General features: G+C 37.4%; 1 pseudogene; it reads left to right on the forward strand.

The window, feature by feature from the left end:
* Positions 1-6,451: 6,451 nt before the first annotated feature.
* LOC139740074 (uncharacterized) lies at positions 6,452-7,154 on the forward strand (annotated as a pseudogene).
* Positions 7,155-7,879: the final 725 nt, after the last annotated feature.

A 7,879-nucleotide genomic window follows, 5' to 3' on the forward strand; every position in this document is an offset into this window, starting at 1 on the left:
ATCTCTTTCTTTCCACCATCCTAAAAGGCTTTTTATCTTACTTAATATTTCTTTAAAATTTAAATTCTCTTTTACCTTGACATCTAAAGAAAAATAAATTCCTAATATTTTGATTTCTTGGACAAGATTCCCAAACAAATGAATATTTGGCCTATCTTTTTCCTCCCCAAACCATAAGAAATTAGTCTTCCCTTTATTTATTTTGAGACCACTTATTTTCCCAAATTCATCAAATAAAAATTGTAACCTTTTAATTGAACCCTCATCTTTCACAAAGAAAGAAATATCATCCGCGTATAAAATTTGTTTTATTTCATTTTGACCAAATTGAATTCCATTAATATCCTTATATTTTCTAATAACTCCAGCTAAAGTTTCCATAGCTAATAAATATATATATATGGAGACAGAGGATCACCCTGCCTCACACCCCGTTTGATATTAAAGTACCCCGTTGAGTTTCCACCGTTCATAACACAGCTACTGATATCTGTGTACAAGACTTTAACCCAAAATTGAAATGAATTCCCGAAACCAAATAATTGCAGAATTTTAAATAAAAAGATATGCGCTACCGAATCGAATGCTTTCTCAAAGTCCACCGCAACTAGATAACCGCAAGGATGTTCCAATGCATGAAAAAGAATGTCATCTATTATTCTTACAGCTTCTCCGATATTTCTGTTTTTCATATAGCCTACTTGATCATGATGAATAATTTCCGGTAACACCTTTTGAATCCTTTTGGCTAATATTTTCGATAAAATATTATAGTCAACATTTAACAAAGTAATAGGTCTATAATTTTGAACATACATACCATCTTTACCTTCCTTCTCTATAAGTGTAATTACTCCTTGCTTTTGAGATGTAGACAGTTCCCCCCTATTATATGCCTCATTTAGCGTTTCAAAAAGGTGGCCAAAAAGTATTATAGAACTCCACAGTGAATCCATCATTTCCCGGAGACTTATTAACTTTCATTTCCTTCAAAACTTCATAACATTCATTTTTAGTTACTTCACCTTCACATAAATTTCTACTTTCTTCATTTAATTTGGGAATACCAGATAAAAACATCAACTTTTCATCTTCAAGAGTATCACAAGCAGAATACAATTTTTCATAAAATGTTCTAATGATTTCAAAATCTCATTTTTATCTGACACTATTTCTTTCTTTTCATTGTATGCTTCTTTGATAACACTTTTCCTTTTCTTAGATTTCAACAACTGTTCAAAATACTGTGTTTTCTGTTCTCCCTCTTCATACCACTCTGCTCTTGACCTGATGAACGCTAACACACACGCACGCACACCCACTTTGCTTTATGTTTTGTATTTCTATCTCTAGAGTGGCTGTTTGTAGCTTGGCGGGGGTAAGACCGCACACCTTCAGTCTTGATGCTCCTGGTACAAATCCGCTGGAAGCAGCGGTTGTGCCCCCAGGCAAGACACTCCAATCTTTGCTGCCCACTCCTCTGACAAGGGGACTTTAAGCAGTCGGTCTTGTGGTAGTTCCTTATAGATATTAAAGTGGTTCCCAAGTTTCCACTCAAAGAAAAAAAGAACGATAAAAATGTACCAAACACATATCAACAACAACAATTATAAAATGGTATATAGAATATCTGCAAACTGTTGGTCAATTATCATGCGATCCACACAGAGCCATGCGTCCGGTAAAATCCAAATGGCTCAAGCCTTGTACAGTGTTGAAGGTGTAGCGGACGCATGATGGGGAAAAAGGTTGAATTTCATGAATCTATGGGCCCATTTTATAGAACGCCGATGATGCACAGGCCTAGTTCGTGGATCGATGAGAATTGGATGCTCGCGTTTAACTTTGGAAACAGTCTAAAACAATCTTAAACAATCTTTAAACAAATTTCAAAGTTAAACTCACGCATCCAGTTCTCACCGATCCACTCTGTCCTGTGCATCATTTGTATAATGAGTATTACATGCAGCAAAAAGAAAAGCAACCAGAGAAAGCACACTAATATCTGATAATAACTCCAAGTTTATTCGAAACCATCTTTGAATGTGTATATGGACATGGATGAGGGTAACTGTTAATATAAAAACGCTGTTAAAAATGTGGGCATTACATGGTTCGTTCACTCAACGTGTCTAGTACAAGTGGATAGCTTCTCATTCTGGGCCAAAATTGCTTCTGAGAAAGTCCTTTTTAAATCTCATCGAGTCAACCATCATGACCGTGCCATTTTTTTTTTTTTTTGGGGGGGGGGGGAATGATCTGTAATCCCGAATTATTGAATAATCGCATGCGGGTCGCTTCTGGATGACGCGGGATAACTAATTCGTCTGTACAATGCATATTTGTATATTCATATAGTCATTAAAATGCATTTATTCATCTTTTTCGCTTGAAACATTACACAGAAATAGTTGAACAATGCGAAGGGAATGGGCAGAAGGCAATACGTGTCAAAGTAGAAACATATCGAGAAAAAGTCCAATGTACAATAAAATTGAAACGTAGCCGTTTTTGTTGTTGTTACCATTGTAGCCATTACTATTCCTCTGAGTATACGTTTTATTAAGGGTACATTATAAGGGCACATTATCGCAACGATTAACAACAATAATAACGACAATTGTTAGCAGTCAGGTTAGATAATTTTTATATGTGTTACAAAGAAATACAATCAATTTTATACTACGGCGGAGATAATGGAGAAATAATTAGAAAGGCTAATAAGAGGAATAGACATCATTGTTTAGATGAATCAGTATCTGACAGTGACAAGTTTAGTAGGATTATTCTCAAATGTTTATTATTATGATTTTTTTTCTGTCATATTGTACTCAAACAGATTTAGGTAATGCAAAATATCATTAAAAAATTGCAAAACTTTCTGTAGACCCTAAATTAAGGATAAGCGGCTGATGTTTAGCTGAAGAGAATGATAATTCAGGAACAATGCGGCGAATACCAGCTATTCAGATGACTTCAATGTAGATACTCTCTGGAAATACATGGAATGAACAATAAGATAAATAGTGCGAAAAAAAAAAACTGGAAAAAGAGATAATGCAACAATACAGTGACTATTATGAAATCTCTTGAAGAAGATTTCAATAGTCTTTGAAAATTATGTCATCTGACTTACTAACGAGTGCGCTCACGCCAGGTTGTTGCATGTCCAACGTACACCCTTCTTATTGCTGGTGGAACTTCTTTTATATATATATATATATATATATATATATATATATATATATAACGAAGAATAAACCGGTAATGCAATATTTCGCCAATATTCCGCGTCGAGACTCCTGAAGAAGGTGGATGGAAGCCACCGAAAATTTGAGTTGCTCAATAAACTCTATATTGGCGAAATATTGCATTACCGGTTTATTCTTCGTTATATTGGAGCCAATACGTGAATTCGCAACATGTTTTTATATATATATATATATATATATATATATATATATATATGCGTGTGTACCTTCATATCATAATTACTCATTCGGATCGCTTCCAGATTAGGCATGGTCATTTTTACAAATCAAAACAAAAAACAAAACCCAAAACCGAACACACAAAACAAACACGTTTAAACAAGTTTCCATTTTTCTTGTAAGCTTGGTTTTTGCTGGATCTTTTTATTCATTTTAGTTTCATTACATAACTACTTCAGTGAGTGTCATAACTTTTTATTTCAGCCTTGTAGCATTTTGCTAGCAAGCATCTATTCTCTAAATTAATTCTGAATATTCATATCATTAATCGATCAAAATAATCATAAATTCCCCTATATCTGTTGTATCTTACACACGAAGTACAACAAACCTATCTACCCACACGGAACAAAGCACAAGGAATAAATTATATATATATATATATATATATATATATATATATATATATATATATATATATGTATATATATATAAATATATAAATATATGTATATATATATATATATATATTATATATATATATTCATTTATTTGTTTAGTATAGATAGCTAAATAGATAGATAAGGGGCCTATAGAGATAAATATATAAAGAAAACAGAAACGGGAGAAAGGAGGAGATGAGAGGGGAAGTGGGGTGGAGTGGAACGGGAGCAATAAATGGTAAACGGAAGAGCAAGGTGAAAACAAAAGGACGTAGAGAATACAAGACAAGGCAAGAATTATGTACAACAAGTACAACATGTGAGCTTACAAGAGAAGAGATAGGGAAAGGCGAAGGCAGAAGGCAAGAAAAACATAGGGGATGGGGCTCTGTGGGAGAGAAAGAGATTGTAGTGTAGCTGAAAGGATGATCTCAGCCAGATAATTAGCTTTGCCATTCTGTGTAATTCCAAAGTTCAGACTTGTGCTCTTCAGCCAAATGTCCTTGTCTGAGAGCGGAATTAAATACTTACGTGTGCACATCGCAAGAGAGCCCTTCCTCTTAAAGATCAGCCGGATGCTTAATCAAAACGACGTATCTAAAGACGATTAAAATATTGTCAACGAATTTCAAAATAGTCTCAATATCCCTTACAGTATTATAATTATCATGCTTGTTTCGTTTCTTTTTTATTCTGTTTTTCTTTTGCACTCTATCAACTATACTGTCTTTCTACAGTATCAACCTTTGATGCCATTAATGGTTATAGAATTTGCTGTGCTACGGAAATGCGTCTCCGTGCCTCTCCCTGCTCTATCATTCTCTTTGGCCACTTATCTCACTCCTCACATCCTTGACAACAAAATTGGCATTAACCCCTTCAAAACCACTGCCTCACATCTTCTTGTTCGTAAATGGAGGCCATGAAACATCTTTGTACTGGCGGGGTTAATCCGCTATCACTGGTTCATGACTACGGGAATTTCTGCTGCCACCTAGGATTCATTGATACGATTCCAAATTCCATATCTTTTCTCGTTTCTTGGTGATGGATTCATTTAATTGGTGCGAATATTATGACGCATGGTCGGGAAAATGAAAGGCCTTACATGTACTGACGTCAATCTGGCCAATTTGGCGGTAATATGTACAAACAGCACAGAAATATACATGATTTATATATACTGTATACACGAACGTCGCACCCACATTCATAAAAATATGTTGTTGCTGCTTTAAATAGAAAAGAAACGAAAAGAGAGCAACTGGGGCCATATGAAAAAAATAATTTGCCCCAGACAAAATAGAAAATACATAATTTATATATTATACATGCATTATACACATACATGTACATGAAAATTACATCCACATTCTATGTTAAAATTTCATTTTATCTTCAGAATGTATGTTTCTCTCTTAATGTGCTGCGCCCAATTCAGTCGACGGCGTGCCAAGTTCGCATATTTTGCTCAAACGCACAGACCCACTAAAACAAATCGAAAAATCACAAAAGACCACAGGACAATGAAAGCCTCACTGGCGCTTCCATTCCTCTCACATGTAGCTTGTATTTCGTGATGACTGATGAACGGTTTTCTCGATTTAACTTTTTTTTTTCGAGTATATTCTTTCTGTTTCTATTTTGGTTGTGTGTGCAAAAGGCATGCATCCCAGACCTGGACAATAAGGTAACTATACTGGTCATTTGAAAAAAAAAATAACTAATTTGTCATAAACATACATCACTTCAGAGTTGGGAGTTTTCTCTACAACTTTCCTCATCGCATGTCCGCCATAAACATTTCCCTAAAAAGTGACGCGGCTTTGAAAAACAGAATGTTTTCCAAAAACAGCCGTGTGTCGCGATCTCATAATAATGTGGCACACAGCGGGTTCACAGCGTAGCACTCATAAAAGTTCAGTATATAATAATGTTTACCTTCTTGCAAGATAAAAAAAAAGATACACCATCTCTAGCAGATTAGGAATCATTCTGTTTTCATCTTTAATCAAGGGTGGGTTCCAGGGCACAGATTTGCACCCCGTTGTTTCAACCAGCTAACTTTATACCCTGGTCACACTAGAGCGGCATGAGCCGGAATGCCATCACAAAATTCTTTGTATATTCCTGGATATTTGAAGAACATTCTGAAATCTGAACTCTGATTGCCTTCTTAGTGACTTCAAAATATTCTGGCCCATTCTTGCATTCTTCTGGCCGACTCATTTTTTTTTAAATCATGCTATAGCATTTTAAGTGCATTCAAAGTAGGACAATATCGAGCGGCATTTGAGGGAACTCTAACTGCACTCTGGCTGCATTCTATGATTCTTATTCCAACAGAATTTGAAACACTCTGATCGCATTTGAAGGAGAACCGATACGGCAAGCTACTTCAAATCTTGCTAGAACATCCCAAATGCTCCTCGAATGAGCTGGAATGCACCTGGAACGTATCTCAACCATTACTGTTGCTAGAATCTGTTTTGACATTAAAAATATTCAGATGAAATGCACTTCGAACGGAGTTAGAATTTTCGACTGCCGCTCAAATACGCCTCGAATGAGCCTCGAATGCAGTCTGAACCACCAGATTAGTTCTAGAATGAGTCCGAAGGTCTAAATTCGGAACACGGCCGAACTATTGTGCATCAGGCCAGTTGCCGCCGAAACACCAGTCTGAACTGAAGAGTCACTTGGACAATATCACGTCATATAGCCAGGAAAAAACAACAAAGGAGTCAAGGTCAAGAAATCCACTACAGGCCACTGCAATGGACAGAGCAGAGACGCTGCAACCCAAGAAGCCTCTTAAGAGCTAGCTCCAATTCCTGTGAAGGTGCTCCAGCACCTTCAGAGTCCGAGGCTGAGTGCATACTGCCCCTCTCCCCGCTTTTCAGATGGACGTAGTGGTCCAGGCTCACCATCCGGCAGCAGAGCCACCCTCTGATAAGTTTCGATGTGCTTCCTCCCAGTGTGGCTGCTAAGTCCTTAAGAAGCGCAAGAGGGAGATGGTGACGCGGCTGGTTTCACCGAGGAGAAGGAGTAGGAGATCGTTGACTGGCTTCAAGCCACCAAGCAAGATTGCTTTCTCAACAAGAATCATCACGCCATCTACGGGAAAAAGAGCCTAAAGGATTCATAGTGGGAGCAGAAGGCCAGGGAGATGAGCAAGACTAGCGACCAGCTGAAAAAAAAAAAGTGGTACGCCAATATAAGATCAAGGTTTGGCAAACTGAACCAGACTCCCTCGGGTTCTATAGCAACCATGGGCTGATTGCAGGAGACGGCTGTTGTCTATGACGTATCTGGTGTCCTCCATAATTAGTATCTCGTTCTGGTCTTGCTTGAGAACAGCAGTCTGAAGCAAAGTGATATCGTCCAGGGGTCCATACTCCATGGCAGCTGTACCTAGACTGATAAAAATGTTATAGATTTATCGGCATTCCATATCCTATTGAGGACCGTTCTGGCGGCATACACACTCGGCACATTCGTGTTAGGCATTAAAAGTACCTTGAACTTTCTAAACGCTGCATTCTGTTTGCATTCTTGAACATTCAAACATAGTTGGAAGCCATTCCGGGAGCCTTAACTGACTGCATTCGAGGTGAATTTGCAGAGTATCTTCCGACCAGGCTTCCGACCAGGCAATCGAACCGCACTCGTGCGACATTCGAAGTGCTTTCTACATAGCTTGACTGCACGCTAAGAGCATTCTTAATATTCCCTATAAATGTTCTAACTACATGCTAAGCGCATTCGAGAGTTGATACACCTGGAGTGTGCATGAATGAATGATTCTAGACCGGTTCAAAGCGTTTCCTAAGTATTTGAACGGCATTCTTACCAAGCTGTCAGCGAATCTGGAAAATCTTACAATCCAGCTTATTCTACTGGATTCTTGCTGATTCTGAACAAATATGAACAAATAATGCTTCATCTCTCAGCAAAACTAAGGGTCGTCATAGAAAAAGTAAAGAAGTAATGAAGGTCATAACT

Source organism: Diadema antillarum, unplaced genomic scaffold (genome assembly GCF_040938485.1).
Source record: "Diadema antillarum isolate AM-2024a unplaced genomic scaffold, OU_Dant_1.0 seq00000832_RagTag, whole genome shotgun sequence".
Classification (NCBI taxonomy): Eukaryota; Metazoa; Echinodermata; class Echinoidea; order Diadematoida; family Diadematidae; genus Diadema; species Diadema antillarum.